A 24,409-nucleotide genomic window follows, 5' to 3' on the forward strand; every position below is an offset into this window, starting at 1 on the left:
ACTCTGGCTGAGCTCTTAGTGGGTCCACAATCTTGAAAGCAAGTATACCACATTTTAGCATTTGGGGGGATTAACAATGTGGTCTCACTTGGAAGTTATTTTTAGATCAATGGGGAAATGAAGGCAATGACCAAAGATGTACAAATGGCTTCGCAAGACGTTGCCTTATGGTGCCATCAAAACTGGCCACATGGGGATACCACATGACAACAAATGACCCAAATGTGGTTTTGTCGCTAGGGGTGAGGTCCGCAAAAGGCAAAATAATTTCTCTTGAGGGTCTAAAATGCATTGCATCGAAACTGGACACAGATTTTTTTTATGCTGACAGCGTACTATCATGTTCAAGCCTTGATATAGGAGTGTAAATACGGTGTATCGGGGGCATGTACAAGGGAGATTTCCAGGGCAGAGATGAGAGGTGCAGGAGATAGCCAAAAGGTAACAGATGGAGAAGAAGATTGCTGAAGCAAGCGAAGAAGAGCATGGAAGAGAAATGTTTCCGAAGAGAGTGAGAACAAAGGTGAAAGATTCAGGAAATAATAATGTAGGTGAAGTGAAAGAGGGACATGAGCAGCGTGGCTGAGAAGGGTAATAGAAGAAATATAAAATAGTAGATTAAAAAAAGATATAGACTCCCAAACTATACCCTGCACAAAACGACTATGCCCACATCCAACAAGCCCTGCATGGACTCAGAGAGTGTCAGTTACCCATCACGGTGTCTCCTTGACCTGCACTGACCTGCACCTTATTCAAATAATGTTTGACTGGAAATTGTCGGTGGATCTGCCAGACACCGACATATACCTGAAGATACGAAATAAAAGCTTTAGCTTCCCTCTTTGGGGACTTGATTTCTCTGTTTAAGGCGTCTAACTTCAGTTTTAGTTATACTATTAGAAACAAGCATTGGCAAAGCTAATAGTGCTCGCCCTAAAGTGGAGTTTAGCTCAGTGGATAGGAGTGAAGAGTAGTGTTATGAAGTAGGTTAAAGTATTGTAAAGTGCTTTGGAGGGAGTATAGTGTTGTAGAGTGGATTACAGGTTTAGAATTTAGCATAGTGTTATAGTGGTTGAAAATCAACGGTTAAAAGGCTAAAAAGGTGGCACACTATCGGGCCAGAACTTTGCTCTAAACTGCTACAAGCAGCTTATACAAATGCTCGAATTTAACAAAAGGAATTGAATAGAAAATCATGAACATTGAGTAAAGCAATCAATAAAACATGCTTTTTATTGTTAATTGGTGCTAGTATATCCCATAATCTGACAGTAGCTTCTTTGACTGCAAAGAAATGGATACGCCACAGGTGGTGAACAACTGGGCTTACAATTTATTTTGTTTCATTGAAGGTTTTGTAAAACCAGTAATCCAATATCAAAGGCAAGCCGCAAAACCTAAAACCATTGACAATTCGCCAAAACGTTCCTGGGGTTCAATATTCAATGGGTTGTAGATCTTGGTGCTGCCCAGTCTGCCACAAGATCTGCCCTCATTGGTTTGCTCCAAGAACTACAAGCACATCAGGCAATTTAGTTATTTCTGAAACACAGTAGGTGAGGTCTCAAGTATTGGTTGATCAGAGATTTAATTTCCCCAAACGTATTTGAGTTTGAAGGCTTGCTTTCTTGTACTTTCCCTGAAGAATTGGGGGTTCCTATGGTCTAGGCTTATACTTCTGTGGGTGTGTTTTGCACTCAACTTTTTTGTCTGGTTAAGCAGGAGACTCCTGCTAGAGGGCTTCATGCATATTGATTTGGAGTAAGTTAATCCCTTCCCCCTTGTGATGGAGGCCAGTCATTTTCTATGAAGATGAGCATGACAACACTTTGTTTGTTTACTTCAGACCCCTGCCTGGTGATACTGACTGCAACTCTTGTTATTAAAGCCTGATGTACTTCAGGTCGTGTAGGTAGGTACACGTTATGTCTAAGCAACCATTAACGTTATGATCATGTGGAATAGATTTGCCAAATGTTTAATATTCCTAACAGGAATGAGATGTTACTTGCACTCCAAGTGCCACTTTGGTGGTCATGCATTGAGTCTTGGGGGAGAAAGCATGGCAATTTTGCTTTTTTCGTAATTGTCGCTGTGCAGTCTTTCTCTGCTGTCTGTAATTCCCATATGAGTTACAGAGTACCCGGCAATATGTCTTTGGGGGCAGGGGGTTATTTTAGCAAAACTGTTTTCGTAATTGTCCATGTGCAGTCTTTCTCTGCTGTCTGTGATTCCCATATGTGTTACAGAATAACCGGCATTCAGTCTTTTGGGGAAGGGGGTTATTTTAGCAAAAGGAGTCATTCATGATTCAGTGTCCAAAGGCAAGTTTGAAAGCTTTTCAAGCATAGGTAAAATATCTCTTCTGTGCCCATATGTGTATCCTCAAGATACTGATGTGTGCCAGATTGTGATACCTCACTACTTTGCTCAGAAGTTTCAAATATTTAGGGGTGGGCGGCGAACTCCACTCCGCTCATGGAGTTTTCCCCACTACACACTCTGCTTAGAGTGCTGAGTACTGAAAAACTACACGAGCAGAAGGTTTTCCCTTGCTCGCGCTTGCCAACATTGAATTGGTGAGAACGAGCAAGACAAATTTTACTCCAGACCACCTCCCAGTGAGATTTCTCAATGCATGCTGTTGTTGGATGGTCGAGACCGCTCGCCTTTGTAAACCTTCTTGCCATTCAAGTAGAAAATCTACTCGAGCAGCAGAAAAGAAGCAGTGCCCTCTTGTGCTGTGCGGGGTGCTGTGCGGGTTGCTGTTCGAGCTTATTTTTCAGCTTGGGACAAACACCCGGCACTAAAAATCAGAGCAAACAGAGTGATCTAACACACTCCCCTGCTTGTGGAACTCTGCATAGAGTGGCGGTTTTTTGGCCACTTCATGTAGTTGCGCGTAACAGAACTCCACAAACTCTGCCCAAGCCTACAAATAACATGGTTGAGAGTTCTGAGACATTACTTCAAAACTAATATGGATTGTAGATACAGATGGAAGAGCTGGCACATGTACAAGACTTGTTTGAGTTCCTTTAGCTGGTCCCCATAGTCAGAGCCACTGGAATTATGCCGCAGGGAAGGACCAAATTATATAGTAGAGTTGGCTAAATAATGTAGTAAGAAAGGGCAAATTATGTGGTTGAATGTGGCATATTATATGTTACTATTACCTCTTTATTAAGGATTTCTACACATTAACACCATCTGGGCGAATGTCTCACCTCTTTAAGTCAATACAGAAATGAGCAACAGAAAGAGCAGCAGTCTACCTGTGCAAAAGGCCTTCCACGGTATGGAAAAACATTTTTTTTCTGTATTTTAAGTAACAATTTTGGTTGAACTCTGCTGAAATATGCAGCAGATGATGGATTATGTGGCAAAAGCAGCGATTCATAATTATGTGGAAAATGCTTTGCCAACAAAATTGCCTAACTCCAGTGGCTCAGCCAATTGCTGAAAGCTACATCAAAAGTAAGACATTAGGCGGTCCCTGAACAGACAGCAGGGTGCCCTTAATATCTAAGTAATATTGTGATTGCAATGATATAGAGAAGGCATGATCATGACTCCACACCACATGTTGATGCTGCAGGTGTTTGAATGTTAGAATGATCTACTTAAGGGGTGTCCCGCAGGTGGTCAGGAGGGGTTGCAGTGTAAATGAGTTTATTCAGATAAATTGTATGTACATTTATCTTATGGGGATACTGTCAAATCTGGATTGGGCCTGGCCGTCCTCATTCCATACTGGGCACCTCTTTTCTAGCTCATACAGTGTTACACACATAAGTCAGTTAAATATCCCAAATGAATTCTAAGGAGAGCTCTGGAATTGCACAACTGTAGTCATGCATAAACGGCCTGCTTGAACAATTTAGTAGATGCATTTTCAAAGTCTTGAGATTTTTAAGTATACACATTTAATTTGACATCATTATTGATAATAACACAAGCCTGGTTGTAGCTGGGGATGTACACACATAAGGTGGTCCGCCTTTGGAGGCGCTTTGCTCCATTTATTTCTATAGGTCAGTACTGACCCTCAAGGAAAGTCACAACGTTTCAGTATCTGGAGCTTGAACCCTCCTGAAAGGAACAAAAGCTTGCTCCAGAATGGAGGGGCCCGCGGGAAGCAAGAGCAACTCTCTAGTCTTCCCGCGGGCCATTTCGGGAAGGAAGTGACGGCGCAGGACAGGGATTGGGGGAAAGGTAAGTGGGGGTGGGTTTAAGGGGTGGGAATAAAAGGGGTTGGGGGTGGAGGGACCGGCCTCTTTCCGCACTGCCCATCGCTGACCGGATGTTTTTGCGTGCTGGAATTGCCATGCCTGGGCTTGAAGTTAGCAAAGACTTCCAACTGCGGCTCTTGGGCGCAACAGTCCATCCTATGGGAACTAAAAATCGACATCTCACCTGCTTGTGTTCCCTTCCTGTCCTATGTGCCTAACGCGTTTCAGTGAACTGCGCAGTGATGTCGTGGCCATGCCCCGACTTGAACTCTCCTGGTAGGTCCCAGGAACAGGAACCAATCACACACATTGCACACCCTTCCATAAAGTGCACGTGCAAAGGAAGTACAGGAACAAAAATAGTGTGTCTGTGCCCTAAAAGTACAATCCTGTATGAAGACCTCACCTCTGGCACATTATTCAGCTCTGAGGAGGGAAGGGAGAGGAGGAGAGAAAGAAATCAAAACAAAGCAATCAAAAAGATTGACAGGCACAGGGGTTGTGTGAGACTATTAGTAATTGTCAGGTTGACATTGTTAGAAAAGGAGGCGTGAGCAGGAAAAGCAGCTCAATATGTCTGTCTATCTGTTGGGGCTGTCTGAAAGCCCTGGGATCTCATTGTGTGTATCTCACTGAAAGCTACAAGCAAGAGAGGAGAAAAGTACATCCCTACCTCTCCCAGAAGTTTGTTTTAAGAAAGAAACAGTCGACTGGTTCATCTTCCGGCGAGAATAGCTTCCTTCTGCACACAGGCGTGGCTATTTATATTTTATCATTAATAGTAAACAAACAAAAAAATCACAGAGTCAAAATGAGAGTCTGCAAAAGATAGAGTTCAGTACCCATGAAGGGAGCCCTCTGAGCCAGGGAAACGCTCACTCAAATAAAACAAAATAGTCCCTGGGCAGAAACTAACTAACATTGACAAAGCTGAAGAATCCTTGTCCTGGGGCAATACTCCAGGGGAGTAATCAACTTGGAAAAAGGAGGGCACAGGAAGCCAAATCTCCCACTACCAACAAAGGATTTTGAAAAGAAAAATGAATAGACAAATCCAAAGTGATGGGAGAAGTCAAACTACACATAGTACATACAACAGATCGCCTTACAGAGCAAGCGCTGTCTAGGGTCACCCTAAAAAAAATAACTTTTTTTTGGACCTACAGAGACTGAACTATTTTTCTTCATATGATGTGATCTTTACTTTTTGGCATCTGACATTTTCAAAAGGGTCATGTCTCCATGGAAGAATTGTAAGAAAATTAACAAAACAACAAAAAAAGATAAACCATTTTCTAGTCCACTTCCCTTTTCCTATTTTTCCTACGAGTTACTTGTATTTTTACATATTAGTGATTATTTAATTGTTATTGACAGTCATTCCAAACGTTTGGGAAATTGTGCGAAAATCCATTGATTTTTTTTCTTGAGGAAAGCGCAGATAGCCTTATTTATGAATGCTAAACCAATTTTCTGATAAAAGTCGTTGTCTTAGGAGTAAATTAATTTACTCCCAAAAGACACACAGTATATCATTTCTGTTCTTTGGTGAGTCAATCTGCTATGCACTGCTAATGACCTCCTATATTACATCACTCATGACGTTCAACGACATCACTGATAACATCACTGCAATTTCTGAAATTGACATGATTGATGACAACACTGTGCATGAATTATAGTTACTTTACAGTATGAGTTATTGTTACTTCAGACTTTAGATAACTACAACTGGTGAAATGCATTGGTTTTGTTAGTTTAAAACAGTATGTTATCACTGACATTTGCATCTAACTATAAGATCCTTTTAACCTTTTTTTTCAGTATATATATATGTTACCCAATGGCGGTTGTCACTGGGTGGTCACAGTTAAGTCAGTGTTTTCATATGAAATGTTTTTTTTTGCTTATAACTTTGGCACCATTTGATAAATCGTCACAAAAGTTTACCAAAACACTGTGATTATTTACCTATGTGTCTATTTGTGCAGGGATAGTTTTGGGGTGATCCATCCAGCGGGGATAACAAAAAGGAAGGGGGGTCTTAATATGCAAAATCCCCATGAATGTTGCATAGACTTTGCATCACTGTATAATGGTGATGGTCAGGGTTCTGTGATGCCACTATGGTTCAAAGTACAAATTAGGATGACTTGCTCTATTTGTTGATTCTGCTTTGATTTATATATATATGATTTTAAAATGTTTTACTATAAATAAAATTATGTTTTTGTATATTTTTATAGGCACTGATGAAGTCCAATGGCAGGGCCGAAACACGTTGGGTGGTCTGTTGTTGTGTTTGTTAAATACTGTAAACAAAGTATGAAGAAGCAGAAGCAAGAATAAAGAGGATGAATATTTCTCTGGTCTGGATAATCCTTTCCTTTCAATGAACTGATTGTGGAGGCTCATTTGACGATCACTGAAGGAAATTTGCTGATGAACTTTTGTTCAAATTAGACACAAGATTATTGGATATTTGATTTACCTTCCTGTTATTGGATTAAATATCATTGTATTATAGGAGGTTTGATGGCAGTCGGACCTCAGGGAGTGTGCACTTCTCTTGCGAAAGAAGTGATAGACGTGCTGTGTAGTGGTGCCACAACTGACAAGTTGTTTTATGTGTCCTAGAAAGTACTGCTGTACTTAGAAAATGTTTTTAAAAAACGAATATGTAAAAAACACACTCTACTACACCATATTTCAGAAATATAGTGAACTACAGTGTATTTTTTTTTTTACAGATTTTTTTTTAATTTTCCTGTAACTACTGCGATATTCTGTAGGTGCTAGTGCGGTACTGCGTAACTTAAAAAAAAATATATAGAAAAAAATTAATACATTTCCCTAGCTATTATCACTTTAATAAAGTGAAAATAAGCAGGGAATAACAATTAAACCTACTCATTATCTTTATCAAAGGCACTACCCCAAATCACATCCAATGTGCTGTGAAATCTACATAGCTGCATTTTACTTTGGTACACACAGGCAATATAGCCAATCATATAATGCCTTGTGATCAGCGAATACTGCGTTATAAAGTAAAGTTACTGTGGTGTACAGCGGCACTATGTATAACTGAGTGTTTTCTCACTTATACCTTTGATAGTACTTAAACAATTTAGACCTAAAACATAAAATTAGTCTTTTTCCCCCATAATATATATTCCTGCCACATTTCATCTACATCCTTTCAGCCATTTTCACACTACATTGTGCAAAACTACATGCTACTACACCACACACCACTCCACTCTACAGCATTACATTCTACGCCACTACTCTCTACACCACTCCACTTTATGCTATTCCACTCTACACCACTCAAATCTATGTCACTCCTCTTTTGCCACTTCACTGTATGCCACTTCACTGTATGCCACTCCACTATATGCAATCAACTGTATGCTACTACAGTGTACGTCACTCCACTGTTCACCTCACCATGCAATGCTATTTCACTGTATGCTATAACACTCCATGTCACTGAACTCTACACCACTCTATTCCACTGCTCTCTCAGCTATTCCACGCAGCTCCACTCCACTCTACTTCACTCCACTCTATGGCACGCCACTCTACAGCACTCCACTCTATACCACTTCATTCTATGCTACTCCACTCAGTGCCACCCCACTCTATGATATTCCACTCTACAACTCCACTCTAAGCCACCCCTTTCTATGCAATTCCATGCTATGTAATTCCACTATACACCAGACCACTCACTGCTACTTCACTCTAATCCACAACAATGTACGCTGTCCCACTCTACATCGTGGCACTCACCTCCCGACTCTACTCTGCTCCACTCTAAACCACTCCCCTGGATGCATGTGCACTTCACGTCACTCAACGCTATGGCCATGCCACTGTATGCCGCTCCAGTCTATGCTACACTGCTGTATGCCACTCCACTGTACACCACTATGCGCTACAGCACTCCACTGGACCACACTCAACTCTACGCTACTATATGCCACTCCACTCTACATCACTCCACTCAACGCTATTTCACTGTACATGATTGCACTCTACAGCACTGTACTCTATGCCAGTCCACTCTATGCCACTCCATTGAATTCCACTTAACAACTCCATGGTATGCAGTTCCACTCTACAGCACTTGACTCCATGCCATCCCACTGTACACCACAACACTATATGCTATTCCACTCTACACCACTCCACTCTACTTCAATCCAGTCTACTCTATTCCATTCTATGCCATTCCACACCACGTCACTCCACTCTACACCACTCCATTCTATCCTACTCCACTCTACGTCACTCCATTTTATGCCACTCTACTGTATGACACTGCACTGTATGCCACTAGACTCTATGCCATTCCATTCTATGCTATTCCACTCTATGCCACTTCACTCTACACCCCTTTATACCCCTCTACTCTATGCTACTCCACTCCACTCTATGCTACTCAACTCTACACTATTCCACTCTATGCCACGTAACTGTACGCCACTCTACACTCCTCTCCTCTATGCTATTCCACTCTACACCACTCCACTCTGTGCCACTCCACTGTATGCTATTCCACTCTACAGCATTTGAATTTATGCCACTCTGTGCCACTCCACTCTACATTATTAGGCTCTACCCACTCCACTCTATTCTACACCACGGTAATGCATGCCACTCTACGCCACTGAACTCTACGCTACTCCACTCTATGCCACTACACTCTATGCCACTCCACTATATGTCAGTCCACTATACGCTATTCAGATCTATGTCTCTCCACTTTACATCACCCCACTCAATCGCACTCCAGTCAAAGCCATTCCATACGTCACCACTTCACTCTACAGCACTACATTGTGTGCCACTATGGTCTAAGTCACTCCACTCTACACCACTGAAGTCTATGCTTTTCCACTATACGCTACTCCATTGTATGGCACATCACTCTACACTGCTACCCTCTCTCTCGCTCCACTCAACTCTACAATATTGTATTCTATGCCACTCCTGTTTATGCCAATGTCCTGTATGGTTCTGACCCCTATGCCACTGTACTCAATGGCACTCGACTGTATGACACTGCACACCACCTTACTGTATTGTATTCCACTCAGAGCCACTCCAGTGTACTCCACTCCTCTCTACGCAATTCCACTCTATGCTACCCCACTTTATGCCACTCCACTCCACTCTACACCACTCAACAAATGCTACTACACTTTACTCCACTCCACTGAGCACTTTTCCACTGTACCCCACTCCATTTTACAACCCTCCTCTCCATGCTATTTCACTCTATGCCACTTTACTCTACACCACTCCACTACACGCTATTCAACTGTACTTCTCTCCACTTTACTCCACACTACTGTATGCCACTCCACTCTGCACTATTCCACACTATACCACTTCACTCTTCGGCACTACATTGTATGCCACAATGCTCTATGTCACTCCACTCTATGCCACTCCAGTCTACATGTTTCCACTATACTCTACTCCATTGTATGCCATGCTGCTCTACACCGTTACCCTCTCTGCCATTCCACTCCACACCACTCAACTCTACGGTATTGTACTCTATGCCACTCCTGCTTATGCCAATCTCCTGTACAACACTGACCTCGATGCCACTGCACACTCTTTGACTCTACACCATTCCACTTTACCCAACTCACTCTATGCCACTGCACTCTGTGCCACTCGACTGTATGGCACTGCACACCGCTTTACTGTATCAAATTCCACTCAGTTCCACTCCAGTGTATGCCACTCCTCTCTATGCCATTCCACTCCATGCTACCCCACTGTATTCCACTCCACTCGACACTCCTCAACAAATGCCACTACACTGTACTCCACTTGATGCTATGCTATTCCACTCTATGCTGCTCCAATCTACACCACTTCACTGTGCACTACTTCACTATACACCCCGCCATTTTACAAAACTCCACTCCATGCTATTTCACTCTATGCCACTTGACTCTACGCCACTCCACTATACACTATTCTACTGTACTTCACTCCACTTTACTCCACTCTATGCAACTCCACTTCACACCACTCCACTCCACTCCGTTCCTCTCCACATCACACCACTCTACCCAACTCCATTCTATACCACTTAACTTTATACCAATACACTGTCTGCCACTCCACTCTACGCAATTTCGCGCTATACCACTCCAGTCTGTGTCACTCCATTGCACACCACTCCACTCTTTGCTTCTTCACTGTACACCACTCTACACTACTCAAATTAATGTTATTTTCACTATATGCCACTTGACTCTATGCCACTATATTCTACACAATTCTACTGTAAGTCACTTCACTTTACACCCCTCTACTGTATGCCACTCGACTCTACACAACTCCACTCTACACTACTCCACTCTACACTATTTCATTTTATGCCATTCAACTCTATGCCACTCCACTTTGTGCTACTATACTATTCACCACTTGAGTCCTCCCTACTTTCAACCCTCCACTGTGAGCTATTCCACTCTATGCCACTCCACTTTCAACTATTTCACTCTATGCCATTTGACTACACTACACTCTATGCGATTTAGTTCTATGCCACTCCATGATATTCATTGAACACCATTCCACTGTACACCTCTCTGCTCTTCCACTCTATGCCACTACATTTTATGCCACTCCACTCTAGGCCAATCCAAACTGTGCTATTCCACTATACCCCACTTCATTCTATGCCACTCCAATCTACACCACTCAAGTCTAAACTATTCCACTCTTTGCCACTGTGCTCAACGACACCCCACTCTATGCCAATCCAATCTATGCTATTCAACTGTACACCACATCACGCTATGCCACTCCACTCAGTGCCACTCCAGCCTAAGCTATTCCACTCTATGTCACTTCAATCTATGGCACTCCACTCTACGCCACTCCACTTTATCCCACTCTTCTCTACGCCACTCCAGTCTACTCTATACCACTAGACTACACTCTACTCCGCTATGCTCTACGCCACTCCACTCTATACTATTGTACTCTATGCCACTGTAGTTACTGTACTTTACTCTATTCCATTCAACTCTATTCCACTCCCCTCTATCCAACTCCACTCTATGCCACTCCACTCTGTGCTATCCCTCTCTATGGCACTTGACGCAATGCCACTGTTTGCCAGTGCACTGTACAGTATTCCACTCTATGCTGCTCAACTTAATGCTACTCCACTGTACGCCACTCCTCTCTACAGTGTTCCTCTGTATGCCACTCCATTTTGTGGTACTCTACTGTACATCACTCCACTCTATGCCGTTTCTATCTACTCTATGACACTATACACCACTTAACTCAATGCCACTCTATGCCCCTCCACTATACCCTATTCTACTCTATGTCACTCCACTTTATACACCAGTCTACTCTATGCAGCTCTACACTACAATATTCCATTCTATGCCACTCAACTCTCCACCTTTCTATGTCACTCTACTCCGTGATATTTCACTCTACGCCACTCCACTCTCGGTCATTCCGCTCTTAGCCACTCATCTCCGTCCCACTCCATTGTACTCCAGTTCACTCAACGCCACTCAACTTTATGCTGCTCCACTCCATGCCTCTCCGACTGTATGCCTCTCTGCTTTATGCTACTCCAACCTACACTATTCCACTGTATGCCATTGCACTCTACACCACTCCACTTTACACTACTCCACTGTATGCCACTCCACTTTACTCCATCCTCCAACACTCTACTGTATGACACTTCCTTGTACAACACAGTCCTCCACTGTACTCTATGACAATTCACGTAACAACACTCCACTGAATGGCAGTACACTCTTCAATTTGAAACATTATCTTTATTAAACAGTAAAACCCATAGAAATTCTTTGAAAAACAATGGTTAGAACTTAGTTAAAAATAGCAAAACTTTACTTATTCTTCCCATACAAACCAAACGTAAAGTACCCAAACATTACAAATTCTAAAGTTATAGTTTTAATTATACCTTCAATTTATGATTTACACATGCCCTTCAAACTAATATTACTTTATTTAATCTTTCTATACAAACCAAACTTAAACTAAACAAACAGTAGAAATTCTAAAGTCAAAGTTATACCTTACTTTATAATGCATGCACTACCTTCAAATTATTACAGTAACACACCTCCATACATAATGTAGTTATGCTTTTTCATCTTTTTACAAGACGGGGGATGGAGTTCCAGAGTCCTAAAATGGCTGCCATTACACCTTTGTTGAAGTGGTAGAAGACAATCAAATCTTACCTTTTAAGCTGTTGGGTCAGTGTATACTTTATGATGTGATATCTACATAAATTCTGAACCTTAATTTCTTTAAAACCACTGAACGGTTTACACAAAATCACAAGACGCTGAGCAGCAGATTCTGAGCCAGCCCAGGAAGAGACTGGGAATGCACTGTATATTGGGATATATGGCACATTTCTGCTCTTTCGCGAAGGTCAGCAAGTTATCTTTCTGAGTTGCTTTGAGTGAACAATAAAAAAATGTAGCCCCTAGCATTGTGCCAAATTTGGTGTAACTCTGCTAAGCCATTTTGACTGTACCTGTGTCTAATTTGGAAAAATTGCATGGTAATAATATGTTTCTACCTATGGTTGTGCGTGTGTGTGTGTGTGTGTAAATGTATTTGTGTATATATGTATGTGTAAATATATATATACACTGAAAAAAAATCAAATGTTAAAGTTGTCATACATAGGTCTTGTCTTATGATAATAAAACAACTAATGTGAAAAAAATGAAAAAGCTGAAATTCACCAGTTATATGCAGCTGACCTAAGTATAACTTGTACCCACATATATCCGAGATGTCATCGGTGATGTCATGGAAATAATTTATTATATCATGAGTGATGTAATATGTGAGGTCATAAGCGATGCTTTGTGAGGGTGCAGATATACTTAGGTTAGTTACGTATAGTTATTGAAATGCAGGGCTTTTTAAAAAATGTTAGTTTTTATATTATTAAAAGACCTACGTATAGCTGCACTTTATCCTTTTGATATATTCAGTGAATATATTGATAATTAATGATTATTAATCATGATGTGTCAATAAACTACTTCATTGATTGGGAGGAGTGAGAACATTATAAGGGGGGAACAATTATACTCTATTTTTTGTTGGTTCTATATATTTTCCTTCAGCCATTTTGGAAACAAGCTGCACTGTGACCATGTGTATTTTACTTATATGCGCTTTGTCACTGTGTTAAAAGCAGAATGCAGATTGACAGCTTTCTCCATTTTTTCCCAGTGAGTATCCCATTGTCTTTACACCCTTGTGACTATCTGAACAAGCCAGAGGGCATGTTTTTCACCCAATCTTCTCATCATTGCACAAGGGTGAGAATTATTTGTTTCATTTAATATTTGATCAGGCAGCTCCTAGCTCTCCTTGCATCAGCTCACCCTCCTGGCTTCGAGCAATGTCTGAGGGGATCTCTCAGTCCTATGCTTACAAGGCATCAGCAAAGCTTTCAGCTTTTGTTACTGCCACGGATCACTGCTGTCACACAATGATGATAGCTTTAGAAAAAATATTTATATAGATATTTAACTACCTGGCATTCTTCTGAGAGCTTCAGCCACATGACCATGGATATCTCAAGACTAGGTAATACCAGGGGGCTTTGTCTGTGGTCACAGCAAAAGCCTTGCAAAGACTCTGCATGTGCTGCCTGACTGCCTGCTGGAGCTCACATTTTGCTCCCCCTTTTCTGATGTGCCCCCTTTATATATACCTTACGTTATTTAACCAGCTTACAAAGGATTCATTTTCAGGCCTTTTGTTTCCTTCCACTTTTATGCCTTGGTTGAAAGGACATCATTTTTTTAAATATGTTGTACAATGGTTTAACTTAACAGACCTTTTTCCCGTATGACCATTTAAATGTCTTATGTGGGCTAAAGTGTATATTTAAACCACCCACATGTAAAGCAAAAATATATGGCTGTAAAAAGCAGTTTTGTAGTATGGAAAGTCTGCAGGGTCACATGGCAAAGAAAAGTGCCTTTGACATGTAGAAAACATTATTTTACATATTAGGTACGTTTGCCCTGCGCCCACTCTGTTCAGTATTTAGTATATAAAAGGGGACATGCTAGATATTGCCTCCTTAGAGAACATTTACAAAAAGCATTTTGTAATGTAATGTAAGGTGGATTTGTAGAGTGCTGCTTGTCGCCTATGAGGGTATCCAGGAGCTTTGTAAGCAAAGCTACATTTTTCATGAGCAAGCCTAAATGTGAACAACAACTAAGTTATTGTATTTGATCTAGGAAGATGATAGAACCATTTGTCAAAGTTATTTACGCCTTAATATTAAAAAGATCATTAAGGTGAAAGTAGATCTTTGATTATTGTGTCAGAAAAGTTACTTTCTAAAAGTGTATTGTGTTCTTCCTGAGAGAAAATTGGTTTAGAAATGACCTGCCTCACTGCCTTGCTCCGGAGACTGAATATATACCCCTGGCTGGCTGTTAAACACCATCCTCCACGGAGGCAATGACTCGGTCTATGGTAGAAGGAAGGCTGAAGTGGTGTTAGCCACAGCCATTTGTCAGGATTAGTGATTAGGGAGGGGAACACTGCCCTTTGAAGTGGAAATCCCAAATCTAGTTGTCAGGACCTGAAACCATTCATTACAGGTGAGAGTCGTTTTGAATGAGGGACTCTGAGAAGGTTTACTGAAAACTGAGAACATATGTGGGAATTCTGTCTGAAAGTTACCTACAGGGGATTATCCGGTCACTAGATAATGTACCGTTTAAGACTAGCAGCTCACCAACACTTTCTCAGAACATTCCTAGACCCGAGAAGAAACATTTTGGAGAAACAAGCGCTGACAATGCCAATAGGTCTTGCTTCCCAATGTTGTGCAAGCAGTGTGATTGGTTGTGTCAATACTTGACTAGTCAGAGTACGCCTCAGATATCGCTCAACATCTAACATCAGAAATTATGTTTACAGACATGTTAGAAATGATGTTCTCTTCAGACAGCTTGTGCTGCGTAAGACATGACAACACTGTAGAGTGTGAGTTCTCAGTACCCTTTCATGGAGTCTATGAAGGACCCTTTTACCTGTCAGTGGCAGTGATTTCACAGTGCAGAAACAAATGTAAAAGGGCAGAATGGTGACACTCAATGTTAAGTAAGCCATGGTCTGGGTATGCAGACTAATTTCCTCATAATGTAGTGAGTGGAAGGAAAATGTGAATGAATTAAGAACAGATGAATGAATGAAGTTGAATGGGCGAAAGCTAATATAAGCAAGTATATTAAATTTATAATTGTATTAAAATAAAGGTCTTGGCTAACACTACATACAAACGTTATTGTGATATTTTCTGTTCTGTTGGCTCTTTTTAATAGCAGCACTCCAAGGCCAGGATTCAAATCTTATTACTTGGTTCCAGGGTCAACAGCTCTAGCCTTTAGCCCACATCTCCTGTTAGTCTGCAACGTTTTAATAGTTGACCTGATTGGCTTGTAGGCAGCCAGGTGTTGGTGTGAAAAAAGGAGGGGGGAGCTGAAAACAAGTCATCAGGAGAGTAAAGGAAGCATGGGCAAAACAGCAAGGGCCATGGACTGCAAAGGCCCAAAGGAATGCTAAGTGATTTCCCCAGGATCACACAGTCTTGAGCGGAGGCCATAAAAAAAGTAGTTTTTAGAGCACAGGAGGATTACTTGATTTGCCCAAAGTCACAGAATGTTGAGCTGAGGATAGGATTCAGAACCTTTTTCCAAAATTCCAATGACAATAGTTCTAATTGCTAGGACACATTTCCTGCCGCTCCATGATTGATCATTGACTTATGAGAATAGCTTGTAAGCATCAACTGCCAATAAGAATTGCATCCCTCTCCCACTAGCCCTTTCACCGTAAAAGAATCTGAAGGCTAAAAAATCTAACCCTTCATCTGCTCTTTTCACCTAAAAAAGGCAAAGGAAGAAGGTGGAAAGCAGAAAGCGAGAAACCAGGAGAGTGAATAAGAAGTAGGGAAACTAGGAAGTGCAAGGAGAATGCCACAGAGAAGGCTTAATAAAAGTAGTTCTATTATGTCAGCAGTGGAGCAAGACAACTCAGGTATTCAAAAGCCATGGTAAAATAGCTGTAGCCAAGGGGTAGCACAGCACAAGAATAAGGAAGAAAGCCACCAGTTAAAACCAGGGGGCTGAAAGTGACAAGAATGGCATTTAATTATGAGCAAGAGTTGACCCTGGGGAGCGCTACATGAAATGTTGCTGGTGTTGCTGTAGTGAGGCCGCAAAAGAGGTTCTGCATGATTTCTGGTGGGAAGAATATCCAAGTACTTCTAACTCCTTCTGGCACCCAAATGACTGCTTTCCAATGATCAAGTGGTTGGCCTCATGGTGCTGCTACACAGATACAAAAGGTCCATCTTACAATTGTGAACTGGGCCCTACAGGAGAGACCTGGTGCCTAGATGCCTTCCCTGAGAACCTGAAGCCCGTAGAAATATCCTGGAAGACTGTTCCCAGCAGGAGTAGGAAATTGTGTCTTAAACAGTTTTTTTTAATTCTCTGGAGGACCTGGACAAGGTGACGATGCTTCCTCAGAAAGGGATCAAGATCGACCTACAAGATGTAGAGGTTGGTCCCAGTTGGTCCCAATTAGGCAAGGTGTCAGCAAGACTTTACAGTGAAGGGGTCAGACTTTGTGAGGCATGCCCAGCTAGAGCTTCCTGGCTTCCTCCGAAGAAGAACCATAAAATGTAACCCAAGTCCAAAGGGGAGGTGGTAAAACTGCCCTAGTGGGACAATTAACTGGCATTTATGAATTCTGCTTTGTTTCAGTATGAGTTTTTGATGACAAATCTGAAGGTGTCAGTGGGAGCTCGATTATCATTTATGTAACTGGGACGGACCCTCCCTAGCTTTAGACCTGTGATGGTGGCCTGCTGAGGTCAGCAGACCAGCAAGCTTGGGATTGCTTTTAAATAAAGCATTTTTTAATACAACCCGTTTTCCTTAATGGAAAACAGGATGCAATTTTTTAATGAAATGTGCAAGATTAATTTTTTAAGAGTCAGCAGTGGTCAATAGAAGATTCAGGCATAATGAACATGTAATAAATGCTGTGTAACCTATGCAATATTTTTCATACTCATAATTCACGCACAGAACATGGTGTGTACTTTATTTCTGATACCATGTAATGTAGAGTCAATGCGAACAGTACATCCACTCTATGGGCTAATCCTTGAATCACCGGGCAACTGCATCTCCCAGCCACCTCTTAGTCACAGCCTGTTCCTTTTCTCTAAGTCTGTAACCTATAGCTGAAATCAGTAATATTCCAAAGCATATCCACTTTGACTATTCAAAGCTTCCAGACCTCAGATTTGGGATGAAATTATCAAGAAGAGAAGAAAATAGACTTAGAGTCTCTCTCTAAACATCATACCAATCCTGATACAGGTCCAAACAGGAGCTTGAGACCAATTCAGAATTACAATTAGCCTGCTAAATGAACACACTGTGGGTCCGCCTGTTCAATGGACTGTCAGCTCCTGTGTTGTGTTTGAGGTGTGCGCAGTACACACATAAAACTCCAAGGTCCAAATTTAAGAGGGCCTAGCACCAACTATCGCCACATTAGTGTCATTAGCGTCATAATTTTTTACTCTAATGTGGCGATAGTGTGGCAAAAACACTGCTCCACATTTACAAAGTTCTTGCATTGTGCCACTTTGTAAGCCATGCAGCACATTATGCCTGCGCCAGGCATAATGTATGTATGGGGAGCTTTCCCCCATTACGGGGCCTGCCAAAATGGTGCAGTGGAATCTCAGAGATTCCACTGCACCATTTTTAGCAGCATTTTTAACGCCTGCACAGAGCAGGCATTAAAAGTAGGTACACCATTATTTATAATGGGCCTCTGTGCACTTTGCAGGATTAGCGCCAACATTTTTGGTGCTAATCCTGCAAAGTACAACAATAGCGTCCAAAATTTTGATGCTATTGTCCCTAACATATGCCATGGAGTGCCATACGTTAAATATGGAACACACATGGTGGCATTAGGGGGTGCAAGAGGCCGCAATGTAGCACCACTTTTGTTAAATCTGGGCCCAAGTTTCACCAAGTTAATGCATGAACTTTAAACAGAACAAGACGGAAACAGAAAGAGGCAGAGTCTGTGCCAGTTAAATTAACCTTGTGTGTCCACAGGCTCATTAAAGTGCACTAACTGTCGATTCTTCTGATTATAAATTCACACCTTCAAGTTTCATTACTGTATTCCCAGCAGCATTAATTGCTCAAAAGCCGTAATCCGGAATGGCAATATCATCAGTGTACATGTGGTGTATTTTATTGCATTATGTTATATGTATAGCACTTACCAACCCTATGTGGGACACTGAAGCACTTCTCCACATGAGGAGCATCCCACAACATGCGGGTATGAGGCTAGATGTGTGTTATCTTTTCATTGAGCCTATGTGGAAAATGTTTTCATGTTGTATGTGATAACCAATGAGGTGTGAGTGTCATGTTATGTGACGTAGCTCTTGGCAGTAAGATAGATGAGGAAATGTGGCAGGTAGAAGCACATTTGTTAATTCATATTATGCTAGCAGCTCTTATTGGCTCTGCAGGTCCGCAGCCTGTGGTGGGAGGAGATAAAGTGTTAGAGGGGATCAGAGATCTGCCCACATAGAATGTGTTACGGGCCTTCCTTATGTGATTGCACTAGAAGATGTGATTTGAAAAGATTTCCCAACATGCACAGCATTATCTTCATCCTTTTTGCATTTCTCGGAGTATGTAACTGTTTGTGACCTGCAGGATGGACTAGGTTAGAGTCCTCGGGTGATCATCAGTTTTTTGCAGATCTCATTCTTCCTGCCAGGCCTGTCTGGGTAGGACTGAGTGGTTAGTTGTGTGGGCTAGTAAAGGTCGTACCTTGCCACCAAGCTGCAATCAAGTTTCTATAGGTTCCCCCTTGATGATGAGGAATCTAGTAATGGGTTGAGGTATTCCATCATATGGTGCCATGAATTATATCAAGTTGATATTGGGATTAAGAGTAACTATCTTCCATTTTGTTGTTAGGAGTAGGGGGAAGGGTGTTGGGAGGTTTTTGCTAAAGTCTTGCATGTCATTAGGCAGGATGTGGTCTTCAGGTGTAGAATGACAGCGAGGACGTTTAGTGTTGATTGGAGAGGCATATCTTATGATTGGATGGTGTAGTTATTACATTCCATTTGTATGTCCCGGCCATTGTGAGGTTATGTCAGGGGAAGCTCAATAGTTTGGCTTAGGTACCAGTATCTGTCCCTTCTCATGGTGTGCTGGGTGGGGCTGTTCAATAGGTCTGGGATGTGCTTATACTGGTAGAAGGGTTATCATGCTGGATTCTATACCCGAGTCAGTGGTTGATCTTCAATTAGCTTCTTTTGCATGAAAACATGTCCAGGACACTTTTCATGACATTTTTAGCGTGTGGCCATGGCATATAAATGTGTATGATTTAGGTCTCACAGGGGTTAAGGAAAGTGATATACAAATCCTTATACAATATACATATCATAAGGGCGCACAGGGGCCACACATTCATGACTTGTATATATGCCATTGTGGCAGTGAAGTGGTTAATATATGTGAAAAGAACAGGTATGCCTTTGGCTATTAACCATGCAGCCAATGGGCTGCATTACATTGTGGCCAGACTGAACTCATCAGCTTGTATCTAAAGGAGCATTTGTCATTAGCCCTGTTATTCTGGCTGTGATGCACCATCATGCATATGTTGTGCTTCTTTTCTTCTCTTTGGTGGAGTTGGCATATGAATTCAATGTAGTTTTCGTTCTTGGTGATTTCTTTTTGTATGTCATCCCAAGCATTGCAGTCATTAGTGAGTAGACCTGTAATCTATTAGCAGTGCTTAATTTGTAATGGTTGTGCCCAGAAGCCTGCGGCTGGCACTATCGAAGGTCAGGGTGCTTAATACCAAGGATGCGTAGTCTTGATTTCCCCATGAGTCATTCATCCACCACCCGATGCCCCCTGCCTATTTATCTCACTTTTACAGGTATTTTTTTTATCTCAGTTTTCTCCCTTGATCACTGTTTTGCGTCTTCCTCTTCCACCATCACTCCCTCTAGTGTGTTTTTCCCTCTCTTTCTCTGGATCAAAGCCTAATGAGGAAAAATAAGTGCCAGTCCCAAAAATAAGTGCTGGTGGTCGCCACCTGCGACCACCACCTCAAGTTAAGCACTCTCTGTTAACCAAAACGGGACCATCCTAGGTTGCTTGTAGTCTGCGGTCCCAGACAAGATTTTTATCAACATAATTCATTTCAGAAGTTAATGATATTTTAAAGAGGGATGATAACCACGGTTGACATCCCTATTGAGCACAGTGGGACTTTGTCAAGCTTAACAAAAATTTACCTTAACTGCTATTATTCGAAGGATATGGAAAAATCCATTACTCAGCTGTCAGGATGCCTCAAGCTGTTGAACACTCCCAAATTAATTATGATGTGGTGTGCAGGCCCCAAGTTTCTACAAAGACAAGGCAGGCTAAGCTTTACATCATTCCGAGTTCAGTGAATTAAACACCGTGAAATTAAGTAACCCTTAATCCAGTTATTCACAGGGTTTAGAAGCGTCAGAAGTGAGGTTTGAAGTTCTATATAAAAAAAAGTTATTCTATATTATTTTATGTTCCCAGCACACCGTTTAAAGGGATTAATAGCAAAACATCATATCTTATAATTGAACAATGCAGTCTTTCTCATAAGGATATAGGCCCTCATTATGAACATGGCGGTAAACACTGCACCGCGGAGGTAGCGGTAACTACCGCCAACAGGCAGGAGGTCCGGACCGCCAAATGATGAAACACATGAAAAACAGCCAGCGGGCTATCCATACACCACAGGCATTGGAGTGCCGACAATGATGGAAGAGGCTGCCCACAGGCCGACGGAAAGTCCCCACCTGCCCAACAAATAATGAAGCACAAGACTGCCGTCAGTTCTGGGGAGGGAACCACTGCCACACAAAGTGTGGCGGAAACAAACCAAATAAAAGGAAACACTCACCGTGGGCACACAACACGCCGAAGCAGACCTGGAGAGAGAATTGGAAATCATGGTAGTGCTGATCCTTGCCATATACCTCCACAACCGTGACCGCCGACGAAGACGACAATGGTAAGTACTGCAACCTACAAAAACAAGGGAAGAAAGGGCACAGTTACACACCCCACCCACCCTGCAACGCACCTCCAACCCCTCACAACATCACAAGCCATACACACCAGAACAAGAGGTACTCACCCGACACAAGGCCAACACAACCTGCCCAAAGCACACACATATGCACACCACACCCCCACAATGAAACAATGGACCACGTCTCCAGAGTGTGCCAAAAGCAACACTGGGCACACAAACTTTAATAAATTAACGAAAAATGCAATGTCCAAATAAGGCCATTGGCCAGTCCAACTCTAACAGGCTGAAGGGCCCAAATGGCCCGAACTTGACTCCCACATGTGCACATGGTACTCCACCATAAAGGGACATCAATTGGGCAGCCAGGCACCTCAGGGAACAGAGGCAGAGGGTGGTAGGGGTGGGGACTTAAGTTTGGAAGGGGGGGCTTGGGAATTACATTTGGGAGGTTGAGGGGGCTTGGGTTTGCTCTTGAAAGGTGAGGGCTTGGACCGGGGGGTGGTAGATGGACCTGGGGCAGCACAGGGCTTCTTGCTCTCTGGGAAAGGGACACAGGAATGGGAAGGGCGGACTGGGGCGGACTTGGACGTGCAAGGAGTGGACAGGGCAAGGAGGTGGTCATGTTTACGGACGAGACGGGTGGGCCAGTGGGTTTGAAAAGGTCAGCACAGGACAGGAAAAAATGTTTTGGGGCAGTTGGGCTGGACATGGAGGAAGGTGTGGTTGTGGAGGTAGAGGGAGTGCTAGTAACTGGTGTAGGAGTGCTGGACGTGGATGCTGGTGCCTGCGCAGCATGCTGAGGTGTGGTGGATGTGTGTTGGATGGGTGTCTAGGAACATTTCAGTGTTTTGGGAGGAGGGGGGTGGACACAGTGGGACAAGACAGGCTGCCAGTGTAAATGGATGTTGTCTGAGTGTCTGCAGGTCTGGTGAGTGTGCTGCATGTGTCAGTCCATGTTGTTGTGGTGGGTGCAGGTGTGGTGTCTGAGGTGCATGACTGGATGTCTGATGTTGCAGTGACTGCAAGAATGGGGCCAGCAACAGTGACTGAGGGTGCAGTGCTTGTGGGGGTGCATGTTGAGGTGACAGACAGGCAGGCGGGAGAGGTGGACACACTTAGGGAAGTGGGTGCTGTTGCGTGTGCCTTTGTATGTTGGCTGTGTATATGCCTGTGGTGGGAGGGAAGTGTGGTGCTTGTGTTTCTGTATGTGCTTTTTGTGTGTTGAGGTGTGTGCATGGCTGTCTGAACGTATGCTAGGGATGGGTGAAAGGAGTGGGGTGCTGCAAGGGGCAGAGGTGGTTGGAGGGGGGACAGAAAGACCAGGGACACTGGCTGCCATCAAAGAGGAGGCCAGAGCCTGAAAAGATTTCTGTAGGCCAGACATGGCACCATGAATGCCTTCCAGGTACGCATTGCATTGCTGCATCTGGGATGCTAGCCTCTGGATGACATTCACAATGGTTGTCTGCCCTACAGAGATGGTTCTCAGGAGGTCAATAGCCTCCTCCGTGAGGACAGCAGGGCTGACTGGGGCAGGGGATGAGGTGCCTGGGGCGAAGGAGATGCCCACCCTTCTGGGTGAGCAGGCATGGGCAACTGAGTGGGGAGCAACTGGGAGGGCGGTGATGGTATGGGGGGTGGCCGAAGATGACACAGAATGGGTGGGACCACTAGAGTCCACCACCACCAGGGAGCTCCCATCGGAGATGGTATCAGAGCCACTACCTCCGCTCGCCCTCCAACCCACTGGTCCCCTTGGCGTCGGTAGACTCTGCCTCCTTGGAACTGTGGGCCGCTGCTTCCCCACTCGCCGGTGACACTGCTCCCTTGCCAGATGATGCTGATGTACACAGACAACACAAGAGTACTGGGGTGGGGAGACAAAACATGAGAGATATCTGTAAATACCTGAATGGATGTACAAAGGTGGTTCACACACACTCCCACCCAGCTTACACACCTACACACAGCACCTACAGCTATAGTCATGCCTATGCCCATGACTAGTAGCCACAACCTTAGCATACAACTGTTCTCCCACATGACACAAGGACCTGATGAACTGTCAGACCTGCCCCTAATCATCTCAGTGCCCATGGGGGCAGGACATCTGGTAGACACCTGTCAGAGTTCCTGGTCCTAGACAGCATACACACTACAGCACCCTCAGACATCCATTAAGGAGGCATGAAATGGTGTTGGTACTCACCCCCTTGTGGTTGCTGTGGAGTTTTCAAGCGCCCATCCAATTCTGGATATGCCACTGCCAGAATGTGGCACATTAGCGGGGTCATTTTCCAACGGGCACCCCTTCCTCGCTGGGAGGACTTCCCTAGCTGGGCCTTGCAGGTCTTCCTGGCCAGTACTGCAGGTCCTCCCACCGCTTCCTGCAGTGGGTTCTCCGCTGGTTGTAGACCCCCAGGGTCTGCACCTCCCTGGCGATGGCCTGCCAGAGTGCCCTCTTCTGATGTGCACTGACCTGTATGGGACACACAGAAAAGAAATACTGAGTTCAGGATATAGCCATGTGATACCGCTGACTATACGTCCCCTATCCGACGGACTCTTCACAAGATCATTTCACCACCTCACTCACAGTACTTGCCACACAATCTACGCCTGTGCAGGTACATACCGACCACACATGCATACAGGCATCTGCCACCATCACACACATCCATGCACGTCATCTGCCTACTCACCTGCACCTCTGGTCACCCATATAACTTGGCATACAGCTCCTCTGTGGTGAAGGCCGGGGCCCTTTCCCCTGTGACTTGTGCCATTTGAGTAACCAGAGTCAGGATACAGCAGCACACTCAGTGGAGTACTTCCATGCACGGGATCCGGGAGTCAATGGAAATTGGGGTGACGACATGGCGTACACTCCGCGGCGGTGTGCACCGTCACCTGCGGCA

Source organism: Pleurodeles waltl, chromosome 10, assembly GCF_031143425.1.
Source record: "Pleurodeles waltl isolate 20211129_DDA chromosome 10, aPleWal1.hap1.20221129, whole genome shotgun sequence".
NCBI lineage: Eukaryota > Metazoa > Chordata > Amphibia > Caudata > Salamandridae > Pleurodeles > Pleurodeles waltl.